The sequence below is a fragment of the Odontomachus brunneus genome, unplaced genomic scaffold (genome assembly GCF_010583005.1).
Source record: "Odontomachus brunneus isolate Ranch 3 - 2012 unplaced genomic scaffold, Obru_v1 Obru_scaffold_053, whole genome shotgun sequence".
Lineage (NCBI taxonomy): Eukaryota > Metazoa > Arthropoda > Insecta > Hymenoptera > Formicidae > Odontomachus > Odontomachus brunneus.
This window is the reverse complement of record NW_022639503.1, coordinates 643,305-671,104: the sequence shown is the minus strand read 5'-3', so window position 1 is coordinate 671,104 and position 27,800 is coordinate 643,305. Positions and strand designations below refer to the sequence as shown.

Below are 27,800 nucleotides of genomic sequence, written 5' to 3'. Positions count from 1 at the left end.
ATGTCACATGGGGGTGGTTTGCGTAACCGCGCGCCGACCGTTTTGTTTTTAATCCGCCGAAGCATAAATCATGCTTTCAGCGGCGAGGAAATTGTCGCCCAGAGAGCGAATAACGAACGCACGCACGCATGCACGAGCTCGTGAGTGGCCGCTGTTAAAAGTTCTTCTCTCGTTGACGGAGAAGAGCCTCCTCAAATCGCCGACCGACCGACAGACAGACAGGTCGACAGACCCACCGACCCGGCGGCAATAATGTAATGGGGAAGTTTAATGGCCGTCACTGCGGGCAACGCGCACCGTCGTACGTGCAATAACAATTAGCGACAGAGGGTAACAGATGTTAGCCGCGGGATGAAGGGCCGGCAGACGGGCGGGAGTCGGGCGGGGGTCGCTTTTTGTTCTCCACGACGATGGGACATTTTGCAAGGGCTCCATTTGTCGGCTCGTTAAATGCGCGCGTTATAACGCGACGAATTGCACTCGCATCTCGATGTAATGTAATGCGAGTGCGCGATGAACGATGAATGCGAGCGTCCACGATCCGTATTTATTTCTTGCGGTCACGCGCGCACGGACTGGCGCAACTGATCTGAGGACCATTTTGTGCGATATCATTGTTATTAGTATTATATGCATTTCCTTTTTAATAAGGATATTGCGCCAGCGGTATTTCGCAGTTGTTCCGTAATTGAGAATTACAGCGGTCGTTTATCGCAGTAAACAACGCCAAAAATAGAAATGTCTAGCGTAAATACAAAATTTCAGTGTCGACGACAACAACGACATTAAGACTCTTGGCTCCTCGCTGCGAAACTATCGACTGATAACGTCAGAAGCGAGAAAACGTGTGCTTGAAATTCTTACAAAATATGCGGAATTTAAAAGATATGTCTGTAAAGTGGCTCTTGAGTTTGATTGAACACATTTGTAAAATATTTCTAAGACTTTCTTTTTACAGTCCTATAACAGTCGATAAATAATCGTAAAATTAACGTAACGTGCAACCTTTTTCTTCGACCTGTTTTTTCTGATTTTGTTGCGTTAATTTACTAATTGTTAAGAATGAATTTGAAAGAGAGAAGAGTTTTCGAAATATTTGACAAATGTGCTCACGATCGATCACTAGTGTCGTTTTGTGGGTAATCTTTTATTTCGATGTATTTTCCGCAAGAATTTCGGGCATATACGTTTTCTCGCTTTTGACGTCATTGATCAAGATGACTGCGGCGAGGACACAGAAGCCTTAAACAAAAAGAAAGATGCCGTCTCTCTTAAAAATGAGTATTTTGTATATTGTCGGTATTAATTTCAGAGCGCGCCACCAGGAAACGCTATCGAAGGCTGCGAGAGCGATTACGCGCGACAATCAAGCAAATATTAGCCAAGCACACGCTGCACCCACGAAACAATTAAGTTCCACGCAAAACTGGGTGTGGTAAGACACGTTGCGTTGCGTACAACGGATGGCGATTCAATGGCGCATAATAATAGCGGCGAGAAAAATCAATGACGCGTAATGCGCGTTTACCTTGGTCCCGTCGCGCCGCGTACACCGGATGTTCAACGACTATCACACCATTCCATTTCATCTGTCAACTTCGCGACCGGTCTTTCTTTAATGAAACTATCAGAGCGCCGGTGTATTTCATATTATGAAAGTGATTCAGCGGAGAAAGGTTGCAGCAAAGTGAACTTCGTATAAATAACGAGATCCGATTAGGGTGAGTTTCGAGGTAACGCTGCTTAATGGAATTTTTAATCCAAAGTTTGTCGCGAGAATATTTAATGCCGCATAAAAAGATTACCCAATCGCTGCAACTTCGTCAAGAAAGTCTATTCCAAATTGACCAAAGTGTTCGTAAACGAGAAAAGTGGCTGTGATAATACTTTACGCAGAAATTTCACACGGAGGGAATTTTACAATAAAAATTACTATAGAATTCTGTAACCGAAAAATAGATCGACATTTTTCGCAGTAATAAACTATCATTTCGTTTCATATGTGCTACTTATATTTTAGGAACTCAAATGTGCTACATTAAAACACCAGAGTCGAAATTTTGGACCTATTTTAAACCTTGAATTCTACAACATAGCAGGAACTAAGATAGCAAAATAGATTTAATTCTAATGATATAATTTACTCCTACTTTCTACACAAATTCTAATTATATCAGAAATTTTCGTTTTCGCTTTCTTTAGTGTCAAAATAAGTTGTGCTATAATAGGATTTTAGGTAGCAAGATAGATTTAGTTGCGAACCTCTATTGAACCTTTAGCTTTTACATAAGATATTTTTCTTCCATAAAATTATAAAAAAATATAATAAACAGAAATAAACGTTAAATAATATAAATTATTGTCAATATTGTCAAAATAAGTTTCATTTTTCTGTGTGTGGACTACTAAAAACATAGTAAAATTGAAGAGAATTTAAATGAAAAGAAAAACTAATATTCTCTCCGTACATTTACGTATAAATATTTTATATAGTTCGTATAATTGCGAAAATCGAAGAATGCTGGGATCTTTACAAGACGCGTCGTTATTGTCCGAGCACAATTCGAAACGCGCAACTGTAAGCGCATCGTAAGACTTATCTCGGCAAAGAAATAAATCAGCTAACTTCCAGCTAGCGAGCGTAGAAATTGCGAAACCCGTAATTAAACGGCTAGACGGCTTTAAATTGTTGATTCGGAAATTTGCATCTTGCACGGCGCGCTGCGAAGCATCCCCGTTGTTCCTCGGGGGGTAAACACCCCGGAGAACCCACGGGGAAAAGTGACGAGAACGCGCGCGAAACACGATGGGGACGAGAGGGAGAGGGGAAGGAAGATGCCGCGATCGGCGTCGGTGGTGGATATCGATCACGAAACATTTGCATGGAAATATTCACGGCGGCGACGTAGCCGGTTACATTTCTGCATCCGCGGCCGGAAACGGTCTGTTCTTCTAAGATTTCGTCCGCAGGCAGGTGAAAGCCGCAAAACCAACTGAAAAGCTGTTCTTATCAGTTGAAGATATCAACCGTTTTATGTAATTTCAGAGATAAAAGATATCAGACTAATAATGTCATCTAATTTAATAATAGTTCCCAAAAGATAGATGAGTTGTATTAATGTTTTGAGTGGAAACTCCGATAAAATATATTACTGATAATTTTACGTCAGTATCTCTTCGCGATAAGTTATGGATATTTTTTTCTCAATTAGCTATTTGCGATTGCAAAAGGTTTCTGTCAGCTCTCTGAAGAGTTCGTAAAAATGATATTTCTTAAATATAAAAACTCTAATAATAAAATCATATTATTAAAAATTTTATATTAATTTTTTTTGCGAGAAAGTTAAGTGTTGTGAAAATTTAATTTTTTTTCTTTATTATCCATTCGCAATCGCAAAATACTTATGTCTGCTTTTTGATAGAGAATTCCGTATGAACGATTAATGTCAAATCGACTCACGTCGTTTGAATGTGCGACAGATAAAGAGAGGTAAATTTGTTCTTTATATAAATATTAATACTACAATCGAATATAGTTACATATAACAAATGAGTTATTAACATTATTTGTTTTAATAATACGCGAAAAGTGAAATATGGTTTCTCCAGATGAAATATATTAAAAATTAGATCAATGATATAATACCAGAGAGGATTTTAGTTCAGAAATTCATTTCTTTCTCGATTATCTATACACGAACGGAAATGCCTCCGACAGTCGCACAAAGATATCATGCGAAAAATCGATCTTGTGGAATCGGCCAACGGCCGTTAATTGGTCGACCCGAGCCGCGACGGGTGGACGAAAAATTAATTAGTCTCATTGAAAAGCACGGCGAGACAAAGGCAAGCCTCTAATCTGAGAAATGCTCCTTTGGCAGATTCTTTCTTCCCTTCTTCACGCGAGCGCGCACGCGCGAATTTAGGGCAGTTAATTAAGGCGAAACCCCCGGCAATGTGCAGACACACACACATACACTCTTTCTCTTTGTTTCTCTCTCTCTTTCTTTCTCGCCGCGGGTTTGTACAGAGACTTACAAAGCTTGCGGTTGAAGCGAAGCAAAATTAACCCTTTATCTCTCTCATTAACGCGGAAGAAAGAGAAAGAGAGAAAGAAAAGGGTGAGATTTTTAATAAAACCACACGAGCAATTCCGGTTTTTCCAGTGTTCCCAGTTAATCAGTTTTTCGTTACGGACTATTAATTAAATCAACCGTAACTTTGCTCTTAGGCTCCGACATGGATTCGGTTAAGTTCGCCGCGTTGCTGGCGGCTGCATAACGGAGTCTCGATATTAGTTAACGCCGAGATCCAATTATCTTTTACAACCGAGGGACTATGAAACGTACTATGAAACGGAGTGAGATACGGCGTAGGCAGGCGTATCGTTTTAGGCGACGACCGACGACGTGAGTTAACTCTTTCAGGGCTCTTACGCACTTACGTCATCCTCAATCTACCGCCACTCGGTCAGACACACACACACGCACGCACGTATGCACGCATGTACGAGCGTGGATCATCTCACACGACACGCACACGGATCCATCGTCTTGGCACGACGCTGTGCGACAGAAGAGTCTCGTGCGTATCGCTATGAATAAACCGTCGAGTGAATCGGGTCACGTTCAATGTTTTTACGCTTCTTTTGCGAGGGGTGTTACACCGGTGACGTTTGCGCAACGCTCGAGGGAACACGAGAATATCCGAGATGTCGCGGCTTCCATCCGTTCTGCCCTAATTCCATTTCTCCGTCTTTTCGCTTCTCTCGCTCGAGATGTACAATATTTTGGATACCGCGCGCGCGCACGAAAAGGATATCTAATATATATGCACATTGCATATGCATCTAATATATATGCACATTGAGAAGAAAATGTTTGATATTTGTAACTATAATCATATAGAGAATTAATTACTATAAATTATGATCAAGAAAGCTATTTTTTATTAAATTCTACTATAATATTAATGATAATAACGTTGTATTACTACTATTTTACTATTTCGTGTTAGAACAATCAAGGAATATGGTTGGGACAAAAAATAACTATAATTTTAGTTAGATCAATCCTTTTTTCTTCAGTGCACGTGCGCGCGCATACGCGTTCCGAACACGCCATCGATCTTCGTCTCGTATCTAATTTCAACGTTGCTACCGAAGTATATATGTGTGTACACACACACACACACACACACACACACACACACACCTCTCTCTTATACACATCTAGATGTGTATAAGAGAGAGGTGTGTGTGTGTGTGCACACACACACACACCTCTCTCTTATACACATCTAGATGTGTATAAGAGAGAGGTGTGTGTGTGTGTGCACACACACACACACCTCTCTCTTATACACATCTAGATGTGTATAAGAGAGAGGTGTGTGTGTGTGTGTACACACACACACACACACACACACACACACACACACACACACACATGTTGTATAAAATACCCATTGATACAATTAAACCTTGGCGATAAGTTCCTATTGCCAGGTGGAATTATTCCGAGCGCAGCAGCTGCGAATTTATGGACAGGGGAAGAGGAGGGCAGGCACAGCGCGCTGGATGAAATGGGGTTGGGGTTAATATGGGACGCCACGTATCTCTTTTCAACCGCGAGTTGCCTCCATCTGTGACTTTTGTGGAACTTTCACAGAATTTAACAGAAACTTCAGCTTGTTCCAAGACTTTATTGTCCTTTCTATGGTGTCGTCGACGAGCGACTTTGCGCTGCAATCACTCGCGCGAATCACTCGTGTTATTGCCCACCCCAATTTTTACTCAATTTTCTATTCCTTTGTAGACTGATTAATGATTCGAAGGTCTTGTCATGTAATTAAGCGAATACGTTGAGTTAAGATAAAAGCCTAAATAAAAAATCCCTAACAGCAAGATAAAATCGAGTGCATATACACTATCTAAGAAATGTTTATTCGGTGGGAATTAAACAAAAATAACATATTTTCATTTCAATTATTCTTAATTATTTTATTTAAGTAGAATTAAACAATAGAATTAAACAATTGTTTAAAAAGTTAGGGTTTTAAGAAAATGTATATTTTCTTGAAAAATACTTTATAGTTAGTGTAAATAAATATGTATCATTAGTACCCACTAAATAAATATTCTTTTATTTCTTAAGTTTCGGCGATTGTAGGAAAAAATCCAGTTGTGTGATAAATATGACTACGTCATTTTTATTTGTCTAGTAAGTGGTGCCCCGTTCTTTTACTCGTAAATTCTCGTAAAATCCGTGCAAAGGTGTTACATACGCATTCATCCCACACGTTCTTGTTGTCGCTCAACTGGATAGATTATTATTAATTATTTTCATTACTTTACTAAGTTATTTTCTACTAAAATAATGATACTTCCGCCGTATGACGCGACAGGATGAGTGAGACAATCTGATTGTTCGATGAATCGTAAATCTGTGGTGAATCGAAAAACGTTTCACGCTAACCTGTACCGTGATATTTCGCTTTCTCGCAGCGAAAGATATTTCTTTCTCAGTCTTTCTCTTTGTGGCGACTCAGCAGCCTTTTCGCGGAGGCGAGGAACGTGTGAACGCCGAAACCTTTTATGATGGTTTGATTACGGGATCACGGAGATTACGTGTGCGTGTATTTAAATCCGAGCGCAAACTCCGCGTACATCTGCGTCTCTCCAGGCCCTTCCCTTCCGCGCTCTTTCCCATCACGCACTGAACGAACGAACGAACGAACGAACGTGTACATGCACACGTGTACCCACACTCGCACCGTACTTCCTCTCGTTCTTTCTCTCTCTCTCTCTCTGCCCTCCGACGTTCCTCTCGCCTTCTCTGTTCTGCTTTCAGGCTCGTTGCTTTCCTTTGTTCCCGCGGCGAAACGGAGTGACCCGGAGGAAGATGAATACGAGTCGTCGCAAATGAATCGCGAGCGCGCACCGAATCTAATTTTAAGCCACGACCGTAACCTTACGACCGTGGATCGCTTACGTTCTCCTTCATTTCTCTCCGTTGCGAGAAGACCGCGACCAGCGAAAAAAGAAAAAAAATTACCGGCGTGCGCGAACCGACGTGAGACAGCTACGGCGGAGAAAAACCGTCCCTACGTTCCCGTTTGCACGTTCGTCGCGTTGCATTCGGAGCAACGACGTCCTTTCTCCGCACGGCACAATCTGTATCGTTAAAGCGGAGACCAAATGGTCGAGGGCACGTGAGGAAACCGGCAAACAGTGCTCGGGCTGTGAGACACGCTGCTCACCTCTCACGGCAATTCGAGCAAACGACAATACTGCGAAAATTTTACTTAAGTCAGTTGTGTGTATTTCACTTGATTCTTTCATACGTCGTTTCAGGCGTCGTTGAGGCAATCACTGCAAATCCAAGAGTATTATTTCGGCTATATCTCTTCCTACATGTTTCCTACCGTTTCAAGTCGCGCCATTTAATACGTTTATACGCCATTTAAAACGTATTAAATTATAATTTACACGTCTCAAACACGTGTCAAATGACATGCCTTAAAACAATAAGAAACATATAAAAAAAGTTTCAGCCAAATTACATTTATACGTTTAAAAATAACGCACTTAGATTTGCAGTGGAACGAGTTGTATCTTGTGCCTATTTGTTATTGAATCTTGTGTTTTGTATCTATTTGTTATTCATACAAGTTCTTTGAAACATAGCTAAGACCTGGGAAATTAGGCAAAAAATTTATCATTTAATAATTACTTAATTTCTGAGAGAGATCTTATCGGGACCGCCAGGAGAGAACGTGAAGCGTTCACCGTGAAAAATTTCAGGCACACGGAGAAGAATAATTTTGCTCTTTTAGCAAAATCGTCGTTGCTACTGCATATTCGTAATGACATCAAAAAGATATAGTTGACGTAACTAATTTTACAAATTATTCGTTATCAGAGCAGAAGTAGTTTCGTTGCCAGGATAGAAAAAATTTGTTGAGTATATTTGTAAGAATCACGTTAATTTATTATTGATGCAAAATAATGTATCCTTAGCAAATTTATTTGTTATCGGAGCAAAACTGCAACTGCTTATATAAATCCATCAAAGTTCTTACAGCAAAATAATTTGTAGATTCAGCAAATTACATCCAGCAAATAGTGATGAGTACTCTTAGGAAATCTTTTTGCTATTCATATAATAACGAAAAGATTTTGCTAGACCAGTAGAAAATTTGCTGGGCCAGCAAATTATTTTTCTCCATGCAGGCCCTTCGAGCTTTCTTCAACTCAACGCGTTTCAATACACAGTCTTGGCTCTATTACACACGTGAAATAGATAGAAATTTGATTTCTACAAACAGTTGCGCGACAACGCGATTTTGCGGCCGAATCGTTCGTTCGCAAAAACGACGTCCAGCTGCGAATGGATGGGTCAATGACAGCGATCGACAGGCGCGATATGCGGATGTTGGATTTATCGTCGGCGCGATGTTCCACGTAGATGCTGATGAATGACACATAGCAGGGCATAGTTGTTCCCGCGAGCACCTTCGCGAATGATATCACCCGGCTCTCCTACGCGTCAAGCGTTATTAAAAGCGGCTACGGCGCGTCGCGACGTTGCGGCTCGTGAACGGGAGAAAGGTGTGTTTGTGTGTGATTCACCGTCATTACCTCGCAGATCACCGACGCGTAATTGCGTTATGTAACACGAGACCACGCGGATTACGACGGAGTGTGTGCCGGCCGCTCGGAACCGATCCACCGGCAAGAAACCAGCCGGTACCGGCGCGAAGAAACATTCACTTTTCGCTCACGCGGCTCGTAATCATCGAAAATAGCAGCACATTTCCTGGCCACTAAATTTCTACGCGTCGCGGTATCGCATCGTCAATCACGATACTCTGAATCATCAAGATTAAATTCTTATCGGTCTCTTTATATCGGAATGCGCGCAAATCGATGAGATCTCGTCGAGTGAACATCAAGTGGAATACTATAAGATTTTTGGAATAATAACGCACTGTGCCCCCGTTCTCCAAATGAGTCAAACAACCATTTTTATTGCGTGTAAAAACAATAGAACATTATCGATATGCATGTTTGTAATATGCAAAATTGTGACAAATGCGTCCTTTTTATTTATCGCGTCCACGAATTTATTAAATCCTCAGCCGTAATATTTGCGTTAAAACTGGACCGGAGAGTACGAATTTCACTTGACATCATGTCGTCCTCGTTACAATGTGGTATATTGTGCTCTCTTGTAAATACAGGCGGTTAAAGGGACGCGTGGGGGCCGGCATTCATTTCAAGATCCGTATCGGAGCGCGTACGATATTGCGTTCATACTGAGGCAAAGGGTCGTAAACGATAAGCGAGCGTAAAGCGTATATGTGTATAACGTCTGAAACGTCGCGGGCAAACTTGCTCAGCGTCTGTCTGTGAGGAAAATACCGTCGTGCAATCACTGACAGTGCGCTTCTGTGTTTAAATCGCCTGGAGTGGAGCACGTTCGAATTCGACGATCAAAACTCCAAACACGTCTTTCGAAATTTCGGACGCTATGAATTCTGTTCTAAGAAATAGCGTTACAAAAAGGTAGAAAGAGACTGAGAACTAGAATCTAACTCATTGAAAAAACGTCGTTCCCAGTGATAAAACATTATAAATATTGCTTAAGTATTGCAAAAAATATAAACAAACATACACGTATTCTAATGCGTCTACTTCAGAGAGATTTTTAGAATTAAAGTAGTATCTTTCTCAAAAATCTCATCCGAGACGAGCATTCGATGTTAACGCAAATTGCAAGTATATAAACTGCATTAACGCAGTTAAATATATATAACGCCTAAATATATCTCGAGGCACGTTTTTATAAAATATAATTGCATTCAATACAGTTCAAATATTCGAGATCGAAAGTGGCAGAGAAAATCCGAGTGGAAATTTTGATTCTAAACATTAACTCTGCAAATTCCTTCGAACTTGAACCAATGGAAAATCTAGAGATTATATATATTGCAACATTACACTGGCTGTTGTCTTGATACTATAAATAGTTACTTGTATCCTTCGCATTGAGACTTAAAAATTATTAGATATATATATATATATATATATATATATATATATATATATATATATATATATACATACATGCATATATAATAGATACAATAATATGATAAACTTTATTTTACACAAGTCTTTCAAATTATTATGTTTCAATGGCATTGAAAATTTCGATAGAATTTGGCGATTGAAGAAGAGATAAAGACAAAAGACAAAGATAGTAACTATGTAACATCAATAGACAAAGATAGTAACTATGTAACATCAATAGGGATTTAAATTTAATCAGCCCAATAACAAGGTTAAACACAAATGAAAAGAAGGCAGATGAGACGCGCAGTTCAAATATTATCGGGGCATTATTGGCAACATAAATGAGAGCTCGCGCGAAAATGACAGCAGCAGTCACTAAATTTCGACTAGGGAATGTACGAAACGCGAACTGGCGGCGAGTAGCACAGCGCCATTTCGCGCATCGCGCGATCGCAGACGAGAGTTTCAGCTCAATTTTACTTGGCGCGTCTGCAATCGTGACGTATTCGTGCGATTCGAGCGAGGCGGCTAACCGGCTAATCCATAATTTAAACGTATAACTCGCCCCGACGTATTGACAGCGACAACACTGCGCGTTCGTGCGTTGGTTAAAATCCGGATCGTGTCGCATTTTCAACGTTAAACGCGCGCGCGGCGCGCGCGAGTGCACGTCTGGCGCGGTTCGCGCGACGACGACAACGGCGACGATGCTCGTTATTGAGCGAGCCCGAAAACGCCGTACACTTTCGTGCGCGTGCACGTACGACGAGGACGACGCCTTTCGCGTCCTCGGCGAAAGGGCACAACCGCGCGCGAGAGTATCTCATCGGCATTGTCTCACCTCTCTCAATAGTAAAGTCCCACTCGGTGCCCGATGATCCCGCAGCGACGACGGCGACAACTACGGCAGCGGCGGCAGGAGTAGTAGGAGCAGCAACAGCAGCGACGATGCGGTAATCCAATATGGCAGCTCACACACATGTCAAAACAAACGCACCGAGCGAGAATGGAGCGCGCAACCGAGGAGACGTGCTTGGGATTCGGATCGTTCTTCCCAACGTCGAGCTTCGACGTCGGCACGTGCCCGACGCGGCGCGTCGCGTCGCGTCGCGACGCCGTACGAACGTCGCGCGGAAAATCACTGTTGCCGTTCGAACGATACGAATGACGTAGAAGCGGGTAGAGATAGAAAGAGAGAGACAGAGAGAGAGAGAGAGAAAGAGAAGAGACAGAGAAGGGGAGAAGGGGCGAGAAACACTACCCCGCGCGTATTACGATACGTACACCACGAGCGCCCACCGCTGACTGCCAGAGAGACGCGCGACGCGAGGCAGCGAGGCGCAGGTGAAGGGTGGGGGAAATGGCGCGCCTCAGTGACGCTCAGCCGAGATGGACGCTTTGACTCTCAACGGTCACCCTTAGTTTTGTTTTCATACTTCCCACGTGCTGCTTTTCCTACACGTTTTGCTTGTTTTACTCGGGCTCGCGAACGGTCCTTCGTGTTGTGCTTGACTCTTTCTAAATACATGAATTTCCTCCACGCGTAAATTTAGTGAATGCTTCGGAGAAGTAAGATCCGAAATTTAGTAGTGTACACATTTTCGTCTTCGGTCGTAATACACGAGTTGCTTATTTCTAGACCGCGGTTTCTAATGATAGGTGAATATTTGATATTAAAGAGAATATGTGTATGAGTACGGGCACGTGTTATAGAGAAAGTAAAAGAAAAAAAAAAGAAAAAACAAGATATAAAAATAAATTTTTATTATTTATTCAAATGTTTCGAAAACGCGGCGATTTCCGGTGATATTTCAAAACCGATTCGAATTTATCGTTTCCCTTTATATCGTTGCTCTTTATATCGATCAACTTCTTATATAATGTCCACTACGTTGAAAAAAATTTTACCATCGTAATTTTGCGTAATATTGATACGCGATAATGTATATTTCGCAGGAGTCAGTCCGGCGAATGGAGCACGGCGATTAAAACATTAACTATGAGGTTATGGTGCGGCGTTGCATTCAAACTTGAAACTCAATAAAATAATTACGTCTAATATAATACGCAAGTAACACAGAGGAAGGCGCAAGAAGCGATGGTTGCTGCAGGCGGGTATGTGTGTGTGTATAAGAGTTACCGCGCAAAACCTGCGGGCATTAGCCGAAAGGCAACCATTAGAACGAGAGTCACAAGCAAAAACGTCAGCCGCGAAGTTAGGTAGATTTAAACACGGCACCCATTCAATTCCGATCAAGAGAGAAAGCTCAATTACACGAATTGAGTTAACAAACTTTGATGCGCACTTTTCGAACAAAGTTTAGGTGATTTTACAATAAATGTTGAAAACTCTTTGACAAAAGAGATAAAATAGGAATTTCTCGTACTTGGCGAAATAACGTCGTATTTTTTTTCTTATGCACGTTGTATTGTTCTCGAATTATTGTTGTCTCTTATTTTTGTAAAAAAAATGAAGATTTTGACAAAATGGGTAAAACAATCTTTCGTATGAAATGTAAAAAAGAAAAATCATACAAAACAATATCTCTCTCTCTTTCTTCCACATCTCTATCTATCCCTCTCTCATTTTCTTTACAAATTACTGTTCCAGGTTATTAGCACTTACTCCAACAACGTACGTCACTTGTTGAACAGACATCGAAGCGTTAATTTCCGCGCGCGGTACGAGCAGAGAGCAATTAGCCGCGATCGAGGGAGGTCGTCACAATCCGGTGACACTCATCTTCGCACAATGCGCACATCGATTCGTCCTCGTGCAGGATCCCAGGTACGTGTGCACACCCGTATCCTGCTACCCGGCGAATGGGCCATTTAACGTCCTGCCCCACATTTTCGTGACACGTTCGCTCCGCCCGGAGCTGAGCGTTGCGGCGCGGAGAGCTGTTCGCTGCTCGTTTCCCCGTTCAGACGATAATACGGGGTGGAAGGAAATCGATGCGGCCGGCGCCGCGGAGGATACGCGAAATTCGACGCGGTTTTATGGGCGCGTTAATGCAACACCGGTGCGCAACGTTACGACGACGAGCAGCGCGCGACGTCGTGCCAGATGTGCGTAGCGATTTATACATACGCGTGTAGCGTCGCGGAAACGCGACGCAGCACGTGGCCGCCTGATCTCGCAAAATGTTAACGAACTCGACCGCGCCCCGCGGTAACGGGGCGCGAACGGCGAAACGGTGCAATTTCCGCAAGCGCGGATTATTGTCGAGCAGTTGCTCCTGTTTGGCGCGCGCTAGTTCGCGGGGATTAATTAAACGTAACTCAACAATCGATCGATCCGCGTAACATTTGGAACGTGCTATAAAGTAGTGCTGTCAATATAACTCGAGTATTTCTATATAACTCGTCTATTAGAGCTTCAATATTTGTTCGGATCTGACACTATCCATGGATACCCCGATTTATTCGGATAGCGGACAAATATGACGCTTCAAATTCAGGTTATCCGTGGATAACCGGTTTTGAGGGTTCGAATCGAATCCGATTTCGGATATCCGGATAGCCATTTATCCGAATACTTAGAAACCGTACCGGTTACTCGCGGATATTACCTGATCAAGTAGTTGGCAAAGGACCACGAATATACAATGAGTTCGTTCGTTACTCTTGTTATTGTCAAGAAATCAATGATCTGAAAGTATCAAAATGTATTCATTAAATTAATGTAGGATACCGAAGTTAGGCAAGCTCTAGGTAGAGAGAGAGAGAGAGAGAGAGAGAGAGAGAGAGAGAGAGAGAGAGAGATGTGTAACGTTCTGCGCTGTAAGAGTTCGGCGTCGTTTGATAGAAGCGGCGGCTTCGCGCGGTGAAAACGGCGGCGTCTCCAAAGAGATTAGCGACGTTCGGCGCTGTTTGATGGCGGCGATTTTAGGAGCGTAGTTCCTATTGTTTTGTAGAGTGCGTAGAATAGAAAAAACTTATTGTATGAGTGCGAGTATGCGTGTGAGAGGTATATAAGACGGCAGCGGCAAGAGAGCAGAGCAGAGAAAGACTGTGTCCTTTGGAGAGCACACTGTCAGAGTTATAGAGCAGAGAAAGACTGTGTCCTTTGGAGAGCACACTGTCAGAGTTATAGAGCAGAGAAAGACTGTGTCCTTTGGAGAGCACACTGTCAGAGTTATAGAGCAGAGAAAGACTGTGTCCTTTGGAGAGCACACTGTCAGAGTTATAGAGCAGAGAAAGACTGTGTCCTTTGGAGAGCACACTGTCAGAGTTATAGAGCAGAGAAAGACTGTGTCCTTTGGAGAGCACACTGTCAGAGTTATAGAGCAGAGAAAGACTGTGTCCTTTGGAGAGCACACTGTCAGAGTTATAGAGCAGAGAAAGACTGTGTCCTTTGGAGAGCACACTGTCAGAGTTATAGAGCAGAGAAAGACTGTGTCCTTTGGAGAGCACACTGTCAGAGTTATAGAGCAGAGAAAGACTGTGTCCTTTGGAGAGCACACTGTCAGAGTTATTGTCAGAGTTACTGTCAGAGTTATTGTCAGAGTTATTGTCAGAGAATAAACTTGTTACATTTCGTTATTACCTCTACATTACTGTCTTATTAACACGATCCCACATTAATTTAGCCGCAAGTTGTTCATACGTGAAAGGTGTATGGACGCGAAACAGAGTTGCCTTCTCTCGGTCCGAGTGAGTCCTCAAGTTAATATATTCATGTAATAACCGAAAGATACAAGTATAACAGAGTATCCCGAAAAGCCCGAAAGATCCAGAGTATTCGGATGCTTGCCCGGATAGTCGACATTGACTACGCCAATATAAAGTGTAACTGAAGTCAACCGAGTGCTTGGTAAGGCTCCAACTGTGGACGTACCCGGACATAGACAGATTCGATACTACTTTCCGGTTGAGACTTTTGGCTTCTGGACGTTCCAATTAATTTTGAGAGAGGCCGCGGTCGGGACTTCTCCGCGATCTTTATTGCCTTTATTCGACGGATGTTATTCGGACGTACGGACATTCATGTCCCGAGCAGCGTGACAAACAGCGATACACGACCTTTGACGTTCGCGACGAGATTCCGGGCACGCAACGTTTTCCCGATACCGCGCTTTGCCGACGCGTGCTGCACCGCTGTGACACTGCGCTACGCGTCACGCAAAGAACGATAGGTGAAATGGGCCCATTTTGGTCTAAAAAATATAAGATGTTACATATGGGTTGCGAAACGGTGTTAATAAAATATAACAAGATTAAAAACTCACTAAACTATAAAAATTTAGTGTCAAAATTTAGTATTATTACCGACTGACTTACGCAATAATAACGTAATTAATAATATAAACAAGATCACTGAGTAATAATAATAGTACTGGTAGTATAATAATAACAATTAATAATATAATTACTGCAAAAACTCATTAGTTTCATGTTCATTTCAGTTAGGTTCATTAACCTCAATTTTGAGAGTCTGGTGAGTTGCCAACTTCATTTAGTCTAAACCATTTTGCAGCCCGTTGTACAGTAGGTCTTGAAACGGTTTAGACACCATGAAATTCAAAGTGTAGTCAATAGTTCAATTAGAGAACGAATTAGTCAAAAATAAGTCCTCTTATTGAACCATCGGTTACGCTCTGAAGTTCATTGTATCTAATCTTTCGCGACTCACTGTATGTAATTATGATTTTTGAGTTGCTAAATACGACAATAGCACTTTTATCCGTCTAAACTCATAGGAAAGTGATCAAAATTCGCCTAAGAATGTCAAAATAGATCACTTTTTATAGTAATATATTTAGTAACGATTTTGCCCCAATTATTTAATTACTTGCGTCATAGTTTTTTTATAACTTTTCTTTCACTTCCACATCATTCTAAAGGTTCTAGTAAAGAACTTTTTATAAAAAAAGTTTAGCTTTTTCTGAAGTGTCTCATTTTGAAGCGTTTCTTTAGTTTACAGTGAAAGAAAGTTATAGAATTAAACACTATAATACAAATAATTAAATAATTAGAACAAAATCGTCGAAATAGAGTGAAAGCGCAAGTATAATTAAGGATTCTTTTGTATGTGACAAATTGTTTATCAAGTCAAACGTAAACTGCACTCCAAAGCACAGAGAAATAAATAGAAAGTTAGGAAGAAAAGAAAATCGAAGCAATTAAAGACCGAAGAATGCTTAACGCATTCAAGCTTTCTCCTCTCTCGTTGCCGATGCAACGACTAGTCAAGAGAGATCAATGTAGTCGTGGAATGATAAATCGCGACAGTCTCGTTATTCCGCGAATGGAGTTCATGCGCCGCAAACGAGACGATTAATCGAGGCATCCTTTACATAGAGAAAAAGTTACCTAAAGCGTATACTTTAAGAGCTACGAGCCAGCCAGTCAGTAAACCAGTAAATCGATATACTCGGTCACTTTTTCTTCGAATATAAATGTTTAAATGAATATAAGTGTAGATTATGCAGAGTGTCTGCGATAATTCGTTATGAATTCGCCGTAATGCAGTTTAGATTAGACTAAACTGAAACACAAAAGTCCTGTACCATTTTGCAAATAATCACATACAATTCATTAAAAAAGTTATTCATTAAAAAAGACTGATCGCGTGTTACATGGCACATGAGCTGTGATTACTCCATGATTCTTTTTAATTAACGACTCAAAATTTCGCGCGGCTGTGTTCGCAAACTGGCAGAGGAATTTTTTATTCAATTTATGCTAATCTACCTGTACACCGTGACTTTGTTGCGAATTGTCGGACACTCCGTGTATAAGGTTCTCAAGAAAATAAGATTATAACAAAAAAACATAAAGAAAAAATATAATCTAATAATATAAGTTCCTAAACAAAAGTTTTCTTAATTAAGATCCTCGTACAGGAGGATCATGAAACTAATTGGTTATTCGTTAATCACTCAATTGATCCTATCTTCCTCCTTCATTCCTAATTCTAAACGAAGCATTCTTATTGCTGTAGGGCTAACTGCGTTCTTTTACCTTTAACTAAAGCCCGAGGGGCATGTACGCGACCAAAATAACATCGTCGTTCAGTGAAGGAACAAAATAATCTGACAACACATCGTGATTGCGAATTCGTGTAACAATTAGCGTGCGTTATCGCATCACTAACGAAGCGCCGCGGATGAAAAGGTTCCATTACCGTAATAAAGGACGGGGGCGATCAAGCGCGCAGCGACTTCATTAGCGTAATTATCCGCGTATTCTTCCGGGATGCGGTAATCTTTCCGAAATCTTGGCATATTTCGTACGTACGTAAGCAAACCGTACATAAGCACGGTCGTGCATTCTCGCCGCGCGTTACGGCTCGGCGGAGCTCGAGAGACTCGGGCGGTCGGCAATCGATTTCTGGATTAATCGTTTCCTCGGAAGAGCTCGGTGGCGCGACTACGTCGCGTCTGGGGTCTCGTCGGTGATGGGGTGCGCACGAATGCCTCTTCGCACATTACCGGCTGCATGGCGGTTTGAACAAAAAATAAAACGAGGAGAGATATGACCCGAGCGAGCGGACGAGCGCGCGTGCTTGAGAAGGGTGCGATCGTGCCGAAGCGGATTACGTCGAATAAAGCACGATTTATTATTTCGGGGGGATCCCGCGAGATCAAAGACACTGGCTCGTCGAAGCATGCTCGCGCAACACTGCGAACGCTCAGGTTTTTTTATACAGAGCGCTTTGGAACCTCCTTGCAAGTATACGAATTGAGAAGAATGATATTTGCTCGAGCGTCGAAGCATCGATAACTTTCGGGTGCTGAGCGATGAAAAATTGAGATTCTTCAAGGGAAGCTGTCTCTCAAACGAAGCCCTTAATCGTCAAGACATTTTCATTCGCAATTTGAGTCAAAATTTTGATCCTACTTTATTCTGTCCAACACTTATTTTGACGTTAAAGAAAGTGAAAAGGAAAATTTTGGACATCATCAGGCAAGGATTTAATAGAGATTTATTCAGTGATTGAATCGTACACGAGACATTTAAAATGTTGTATCAAGTGTAAATAATACGAAACAATATTTTTGTGTTTTACTGTAATTATTAAAATCGATAGTATTTCTCTTTGTGCAAATCTGCGCTGTATCTTTACGCTGTACATATTTTTTTCATGTTTCTCGTCTTTTCTGGCAAAACATGAAAATATATATTACGCATGAAAGATTGCCTGCGCTATGACTCTCATTAGCATTAAAATTTTTCAATTATACAAGAAGTGAAATATCAAAGCATTTACGAACAGCACATATTTGATTATTAATTTACTATTTATATATTATTATTTAATTATATAATAATTTTATTAATATAGATTATTGGTTGAGATCTAAAGTAGAATTTTATTCGTCAGTTACTAGACAAAATTTAACATAACTGCCCAATAACTGCTCGAAAACTGCATTAAATTTCTGCCAAGATACGGCCAGCTAATTACTAGATATGAAAAATCCTCGAGAAAATAATTGTAAGGCTCTTTTGATTAAAATCAAACAGTACTTTTCATCCTTTAATATTGCATTAAAACTTCTCTCTGGACTTTAAAGACCGTCCGCTTTCTCGGCTATTAATTTCGCTCGTAGAGACTGGTGGTCCAGTTTCACGTCTCGCGCGAAGAGTTGATTCCGCGGCCGGGGAACTCGACGAGGGAAATCCGTCGCGGTCGTTGGCTAACCGTGGAAAAGAGCGTTGCGCTTGAGCCGAACGCAAAAAGGGAGACACGTGCGAAAAGCAGAAGCCATTGTATCGCACGTGTGCAACGCGAGGGCGTGCGGCGTTAATTCGTTTGGCCGGCGTCGAACTCCTTTTCGCCGGGCGCGTCCGGCGACGTCGGCGTAATCAGAGTCGCGAGGCACGTCGCGCGGGAAATTCCAAACCGTCGGAATGCTTAGAAAGCGTGGGAACGCGTTCGGCACGCGTTATTAATCGCGTTTAATAAGTGATTTACGATAGTCGCGCGTGCACTCACACATATACCGTAATGCTGCGACATAACGATCGGCTTATCGGGAATGAACGCTGCTGCGTCGAATTATGATTCCCGGATCGATGTTACGCGGATCACGCAATATAACATGTAACCACGAGAAAAGAGAGAAGAGGAGAGGGAGAGACGAAGAGAGAGAGAGAGAGAGAGAGAGAGAGAGAGAGATCGCGTATGGCAAAGTTAAATTCGTGAACGTTTCAACGGCACATCTCAGTTCTGTTCCGATGTCTTATTTACTCGCGCCGGATGTATTTGCGTACAAAGCATTAGTCCAATTTGCAGACGCCGCTGCAGTTTACCCTGCTTTTACGTCCTCAGCTTCGGCTGCATTACCAGCACTTAAAACCGCTTCTGTTTCACGGACCTGAAGCGAAACGACGAGTTCGCGCAGGATCGAATCGACTTCGAGCACCAATTAATCTTCACGATTCGCGATTTGCACAGCCCTGTGGAATTCGCGCGTGTACGGTGAGTCGCGTGAAAGCACAAGCAACGTCCGTCGAGAATTTGACGGCGAAATTTTTGTTCAAGTCGAAGCAAGCTTCGAAGTGACAGCCCCACGCCGGACGATCGGGATATGGGAGAGAAATTGGCAGACGATTTAATTACGGGGAAAGCTCTTTAGCACTCTCGCTAATGATTTATTTCGCCGTAGCAGGATATAATTATGTTACGGTTGATTTACGAAAATTCTTCAAATTTCTCGACGATCTTCTTCCTTGCCGCGATGGTACTTCAGTGTACCCGAAACGCGCACGTCGCGGCAGAAGAACGAATGGAAGCAGCAGGAGTGATTTATTATTATATATCGTGTGTGATAATTTAGTTTTATAACACGCTCTTCTCTTTCGGGTTAATAACCGGGATATGAAATGAAGCGTTCAGGACTGCAAAGATAGAACGTTTTCGTGTGCGTTAATCATGCGCGCGCGTGTGTGTCTGCGGTATATTTCTCCATTTAAATGCGTAACGATCGTTTTCTCCATTTTTCGGAAATGACAATCCCGCGAATGACGCGATCGTTACCGTCGTCGGCACGTCAAAATAACGTTCCCGCGTTATGGGATTTTTGTGCTTTTCCACACGCGCGAAGATAATACGAACAAAAGCCACGAAAAAATATATGCTTGGTGCGGCGCGTTTATTACAACGAAAGTTCAACACTCACTCCTGCCAAGTTGTCTCAACGTCACAGCGCGACATAACTCGCGCAAAACGTGAAAAATTGTTGGCACGTCTGTTTGAAATTTGAGCCACGCTCGATAGGCCGCCCGTTGAGCGTGCTTTCTCTCTCTCACTCTCTCTCTTCTCTCTCTTTCTCTCTTTCTCTTCTCCTTCCCTCTCTCCTTCTCTCTCTTTTTCTCTCACACTCCACATTCCGCAACGCGATTAATCCGATAGCGATGCGAGTTCGCGGTCTGTGATATTGCAACGCGTCGGCCTCATCGCCGACAGTTAAGTAAATTAGCGATCGCTATGTTGATAGAATAGCGCGAAAGATTATAGCGCCAACAAAATAGTTTCTTTCAGAGGCAAACATTGCCGGGTTTTAAAAAGTCTAAATCTAGAATCTGAATTTGTGTTTGCTGCTTTGCCTTAAATCCATCGAGTCAGTTTTTCAATTTGAAAATTTATTTTAGTAGAGAAATATCAAGTATAAATGTAAATAGTGTTTTAAAAGTTTGATTTGGAAAGTGGTTTCAGCATGAAAAAATAAAAAAATTTTATTACGAAAAATTAGAAAAAAATTGATAAAAATTCAGTTTTCCTTTTTAAGATAAAAGGAGACTATTACCAAATAGTTCTAAAGCGCTCCGTTATACAATGTAGATGAAACAAGAAAAATCATTTTTACTTTTAGAAATATTACATATGCTGTATTCTTAAGAACACACTGGGACTCGAAAGATTAAAAATATAAGTGTGTGTAGATGTGTCTCTATAAATTCTGTTCACAGCCACGATGAATATTATTTTCTATAAACGATACAATATCCCATGTATATGACGCCGAGATGATAAATAGAGCGTATCAAGCCCTTGTTACTAGAGCGGAGTAACATGTCCAATGTTCGCCGGTACGTTGTAGCGACTACTTGTCCCTAAAGCCTCGTTGCGGTATCGAATTAACACACGTCGAAGGTTTTCGTAGTTCTATGCCGTCGCGCTCCGTTAAATTCCGTATTGTGTATGCTTTAATCTATGTTGTTCGGTTCCATGCTCAATTACCCGTAAACAATCAGGAATGGCAGAAGAGAAAAATATCGACCCGAGGTTGGGAGAACGATTGAGACACGAAGTTGAGGGTCAGCCGTAAAGTTAGGAAAAGAGAAACGAAGGAAAGAGTTCCATTCCAGCGGAGCGTTCGATCACTCCGGGAAATTTGTTTATGCGCCTTTAATGGCATTTGCCGGAGTATACTTTATTTCTCTGTGAAATGGCTTCCACGGGGTATTAAAAAATTTCATATCTCCACAATTCGCACGGCCCGTACAGTCATCAATCTTCCGCCGAGTTATCGCTGCAGCTCCGACGCGACTCGCGATATACGAGTCGACCCGCGAACGAGAGAGAGAGAGAGAGAGAGAGAGAGAGAGAGAGAGAGAGAGAGAGAAAGAGAGTTCGCCCCAGCTTTCCATACCATTTAGTCGGAAAGACTACAATTTCGACTCGCAGGGCCGAGGGCGGTTAAAACCGCAGGCCGCAAGTGCATGGCTTACCGATAGTCACCGGAGGTTAAACGGGCTCTCGACTTTTAAACGGTGGTATTAGTTAAGTTTTAAAGCGAGTCAGGCGGCCAGACGCTGCAGCCGAATTGTGCAATGCAGCTGAACATTCGCCGAGGTCAGAAAGAGATAGAGAGAGAGAAAAAGAAAGAGAGAGTTAATTATAGAGTTAATCATATAATGTCTAGGTATAGCTTCCGGAATTGGCCGTGAAAGCCTCAAATCTAATATTAATCATATAATCTTAGGTAAATAACTAATTTGTGATGTGATGGTGATGGTGGTGGTCGTGTTGGTGGTCATGGTGGTAGTCTTAGTGGTCGTAGTGATCGTGATGGTGATCGTGATGATAATAATGATCGTGACGATAGTCGTGGTGATTGTGGACGTGGTTGTGGTGGAAATAGTGGTCGTGCTGATGATGATGATCGTGATGATGGTCATAGTGTTGATCGTGATAGTGGTGATGTTGTTGGTGAGAAAGAAAGAGAGAGAGGGAGAGTGTGTGTATATATGTGTACTTTAATGCACACAATTCATATTTGATCGCGATTACGTGGCGTCTCGGCGCGTTTCCGCGATGCCGCAGCGTCTGTCATTCCTGAAGCAAAGCCCGCGCAACATCCGAGGAACGCGAAGAAGAAACTGATAATTTTCGCGTTACACGCGCGGCGTGATTCACGACAATGTGCGTTGTCACCACGTCGTTCATAAAACTCGATGACTAACCGGAACCGGCGCAGCTCAATCGCTCTCCGTTTCGCGAAACTCAGGAAGGTGTCTCGCACGACTCGTATATTAATCCCGCGCGATACAATTCCTGGATAAATCTATACATCGTGATTCCAAGAGGACACGCATGCGCGTGTGTGTCGAATAGTTTTCGCGACGGCTGCTGAAGATTCATGAAGGTAAAGGCAGTTCTTCCCGCGGAGAGAATCATCTTGCCCGGCGGGGATTAATGTTCAAATAATGGTGGAAGGGGTTGGCATTTCTTGCGATTACTTGAAACGATTAAACTCCAATGCGAAAAGCCAGCAGATATTGCCCGTTAGTCTCAGATAAGGAGGTAAATGTGAGAAACACGGAGGGGGAGGGGGAGAGAGAGAGAGAAAGTGTGTGTGTGTGTGTGTGTGTGTGCTTAGCAATGGCAGCTATTACGACGACGGGGGCCCTTGCATTTGACAGTGACGCGTAATTATGAGGCATCGTCTAAACAACTCGAGCGCGACTTGACAGTGGTAGAAATTGATTACGCCGTTTCTCTCTTCCGCTAACGAAGTCCGCCAAAGACGGTGGGATTTAGACGAACGAAGTTATCCTTTCGCGACAGACATCTGTTGCTAATCCGAACGACGCGGTGCATTCCAATCCTAATCGCAAAAGAGGAGGGGGAAGAGAGAAGGAAGAGGAGAAGGACAACGACGAGAGAGAAAGAACGATTGCACCGCGCACAACAATTTGCAGAGCCGATCGATTAAAGTTTACCTCTTGCAGCCGATAAACGAGGCCCTCTCGAAAGTTCCAACGAGTTATTCTCGGCCTCCACGCTACGTGAGCTCACGAGCTGCATTATCAGTACGTATTCGGAAGTATATTCGACGGGTTCCGAGAGCATCGATTAGAGCACTCCTACGCGGAGGAATTAAACGCAGTTAATTCGTCGGTAAATACGAAGAATAGAGGGCGGAAGAGGGGGAGGGAGAGATGAGAGCAGCGCGTGCGAGAAGCGCGAATCTTGAAATCAGGAAAACTTCCAATTTTTCAGCGAGTTCTTGCCGCGTCTCTTTAAACGCGGAGAAATCGATCCATCGGGCTACCTAACAAGTTGTGGTAGCGAAAATCGCTTTATTTTCATCGTCACACCATCAAATCCTGTTCCAGATGGAACAGAAAATTCTTTCTTAATTGTGAATAAACAGTGAACGATGATCGGCACAAATCGACGAGTCGACGAAACAATCTTCGCCGTGCGGTTCGCGAGCGAAAAAACATTTCAAGCCTTTCTTTCTCTCTCTCTCTCTCTCTCTCTCTCTCTCTCTCTCTCTCTCTTTGTTCTTTCTCTCAATAAAGATACACGAGCGACATCCTTTTAAGAGGAAACGAGGCGAAGGAAGTTGACGATTGACGTCGAAGCGGAACATTAAGTTCATGGAAAATCGCGTTCCGCAAAAACTGGTCGTGGAGGACTGCCATTCGAGGGAAAGAGGTCGACCGAGACGAAACGCGGCCACCACTTCAATCCTAGTGTAAATGTCAATGCAATTACGAACGAAGAGGCGTGCGCGCACATACGCACTCGCGATGTGCGTTCAGTAGTAACTTAATTACGATACTACGTACGAATCGTCTCGATTGTCGCCGAGGCAAAATAAAAAATTCGAAATTCAAGCCGGTCTTATCGCACAGTTATCGCGAAACTTTACAACTATTGTCAATTATCGCGGAATGACTTGCGGATATTCTACCTCGAGAGCGATAGCAGGAATCGCTATTGTAATTCGAAGTAACCTTTCGGCATCCAAGTCAAGTAGATGCCTTACCTTGAAATAGATAATGCCTACTTATAGGGTATCCTAGTTTGCGCAAGATCGCATAAAAAGGTATTGTTTTAAATTTTTTATAGAACAATAAAAATCGAGTAATGTTAAACTTTGCATATTCTTTTAACTTTAAGAATATATTTTTATTGTTTAAATGATAAAAATACTCTTATGTTATATGTCATATTCCGGTCATTAAGAGTTTGGAAAAAGAAACTCATACGATTTAAATAATCATAGGTCTTTTACGTCTGAACTATAAAAACGAAACATTTTCTTACTCAGAAGAAATGTGATTATCGTCTAAACTAGAACAGACATCTATTAGAGTATATTTTAATAAAAACACTAATAATAGCTTAAGGAAAAACTATTTTTTTTATTAAAAAACCGCTATTTTGTTTAAAATGATAATTAACTTAGTTTCAGTTTAGATGATAGCTACACTTCTTCTAAATAAGAAAATTTTAGTTTTTGCATTTCAGATACCTAAAGGGGAGAGCCAGAATCACTTAAATCGTGCGTATACGTTTCTTTTCTTACGAGCTCCTAGTAATCAGGATATAACACACAAAAGAAGAGCGTTTTTGTCACTTAGACAATAAAAATATATTTTAAAAATAAGACTTGAAAATTATACGAAGTTTGACATTTTCTCGTTTTCCTACAAAAAATTCCAGAAAAGTACCTTCCTTTGTGACCATCTTTTTAAACTATATTATTGTTTTAATGCCGAGGCTGTTTAAAGACAATCCGAGCAAACGGCGGTCGGGAAATAACATCGCCACTTTGAACGCGTTGTCAATGAATTCGGCTCGTCATTTGCGACTCGCCAAGCTTTGGCCGTCATCGTGCTCTCTGTTGGTACTCATCGCCGTCCACCAGGTACGCCTTGAAAATTATGGTACCGTCTGGCCGCGATCGAGGTTGCCGAATGAGCTCATCGTTGCGTAACTCCCCTTTAAGCACGCGTGTGACTCAGAAGAAGCTGATTATAGCGTGACACGCAGCCATGAACGTGCCAAAGGGGAACAACACACGGCGGCAACAACAAGAGTGCAAAACTCGCGGTTTGTGCTTTTTGTTTTCGCTGCCGGCGAAACTCGTCCCACCGGCTGAGGGAAATAAACACTCCGGCTCCGCGAGGTAACCTTTCGCGATTGCTTAATCCTGTTACGGAACCAGAGACCCGGGGTCGTTCGGGCAATCGTGCATCTCGCGAATACAATGAGCCTTACGACTCAGGTAATAGAAGAGGTAATAGAATAGATAACATTTATAAAGTCTATATCAACCTCTTTCGATTCTATTTAAACTATTAGCGCAATTTAAACTAGCATTTTGTACGTTTCTTATGCCATTTATAAAAGCAATAAGTAGTTTCAATGTGTATTAAATACATATTGATTCTTCAGAATATAGAGATATTAGAAAGTTCAGATCGAAAGTAGGACTAAAATTTCGAAAGTAGGACTAAAATTTCGACTCCTATTGTCGCTTAAATGCCCGTGTTTATACGTCCGCATTATTCGAAATTGATGTCAGCTACCTGGTTTGTATAAGGTGATGTTATCGAGTCCTGATAAGTCATATAACGCAATATGGTAATCAAGACCTTATTAATAATTAGAACCTGATAACGTCACCTTATACAAAGCAAATAACCGATCAGAATCAACCTGATCAGAACTATAAAATAAATTTTTAGTTGGGTCACAGGACGCACTAAACAAAACGCGCTCAAAGATTCCAAGAGACTCAATATCAATACAGACGGTCTTGGTAAATAATTATTGCGAGCTTAAGGAACTCGATCCGCGCGGTGAGCATTTAAATCCCGCGGATATTCAGAGGACGCTTAAACAGCAAGAAAATGAGATTGTCCATAAATTATATTCGAACACGCGTGTATGTATGTAGAAACTCGAATGGCCCAGCCTTAGCCAGATAAGGCCGAAAAGCACAATGAGAGAGCATCCGCTCTCCACGTCTGCCTGGTGAAATCCGCAACGTCGACAGGAATGTGTATACCCTATTGTGGATGGCGGGTAAACAGCAAGAAAGTTCGACCTTGATGGGACACACGCGATCCTGTATTTTAGATACGGCTCTTCGTCTCCAGAATGGAAAAGGTTTCTGGGCTATCCGGCGAACACAATCCTGAAACGGCTCGCGCTTCCGCCCCACGTGTGACTAATTGTGACCAGAGATCTCTCTCTTAACGAGCGACACGCGCGAAAAACGCGAAACCGATTCCGCGTGTCCCCTGCCTCCCTTCCGTTTCTCCCACGACGCCCCGCACAATTGGACTCGCATAATCCCAGCAGATCGTCTCGTGCGAGTCGTTAATGGGGAAAGCGGCAACGCGAAACGGGCATTCTTATAAAATACACACCGTAGACATTTGTCAGAACTTGGTTGATCGCAACAATTTCTCGAGTCGCTTGCGCGCCGGAAGAAATAGACTTTCCATATTGAATTTATTATCGTTCTCTGTGGATTTTCGCCGCGATACGTATACCTCTCTCCTGTCATAAATCCTTCGCTCCGTCGATCCTTCATGAGTTCGCGGTTCCGCGAGGAACAAATTTCAGCGCGGCTTCTTTTACATGTTGAAAGCGCTCCCGCGTCTTTCTCTACGCGCGTATTATTCTCTTCCCGTTTCCTCTTTCGAGATATTCGCGTAACGTGCAACAACGCAGCTGTCTCGAGTTCGCGCCGCGTTTACGTCGTAAAGTAATGGAGACGGGATCGCGTAAAATTTCATCTCGTCCCCTGCTGCGATCGCCATTTCGGATTACGACGCGATTGCGCGAATCGCTCTGAAACCGGACTGATAAACAAGACAAAAATAAGCCAGTCACCAAACATTAGTCAACGGACTATCGTTCGACTGGTCGCAGTCCAGTACATCCTGTGGCGGCCTACGCTCGCGCGTTCACGCTTCCGTACAATTGTGTTAAGTGTTGGATGTCAGTGGCCTCTGAATTGATGTCGCTTGCGGAGAAAGTTGTAACGGCGAATCTCACGGCGTCTAATATCATTTGGTAACATCGCGATGTTATTTTCCCGCGGTGAAAGTTGCAAGAGCAAGTTGTCTCGAGCGTTGTCGAATCCCATTCCACGATAGTGCAAATGACACCGTGCGATTTGCATCGCCCGGCACTCTTTTATTATTCCGCGGAAGCCTCTCCCTTTTCTTCTTTCCTTTTTTTTGTTTGCAATTTGACTGATACAACACGCTCGTTCCGCAACGCGGCTGTTACCCCGACGGCTCTCAAAAACGCTTCTGTCCGCTCATGAATTACACTTTACGGGCTAAACGGCAACGCACTCTATGCAAATGTTTATAGCGTCTTACAAACAGCCAGGAGAGCGTCGTGGAGCGCACGAGTGCGCGTTACGGCGTTGCAATTTACAGGTGCAATTATCTCCTGAGAACAAACACGAGTGAGAAGAAGCATAGAAAGAGAGAGAGAGAGAGAGAGAGA

At 42.4% G+C, this 27,800-nt stretch overlaps 1 protein-coding gene across 4 annotated transcripts in view; it reads right to left on the bottom strand.

Moving 5' to 3' along the window:
• LOC116845555 overlaps window positions 1-27,800 on the bottom strand; it is a 275,053-nt gene that overhangs the window by 197,795 nt on the left and 49,458 nt on the right. The window contains exon 1 of one of the 4 annotated variants that reach the window (XM_032818339.1): window positions 10,920-11,730. The exons of 1 other annotated variant lie outside the window; for it this stretch is intronic. The gene's annotated coding sequence lies outside the window, so the exon portion shown is untranslated. Of the gene's footprint in view, window positions 1-10,919; window positions 11,731-27,800 lie in introns of those variants that run through there. 2 more of the 4 variants (XM_032818337.1, XM_032818340.1) reach the window with 2 other exon arrangements.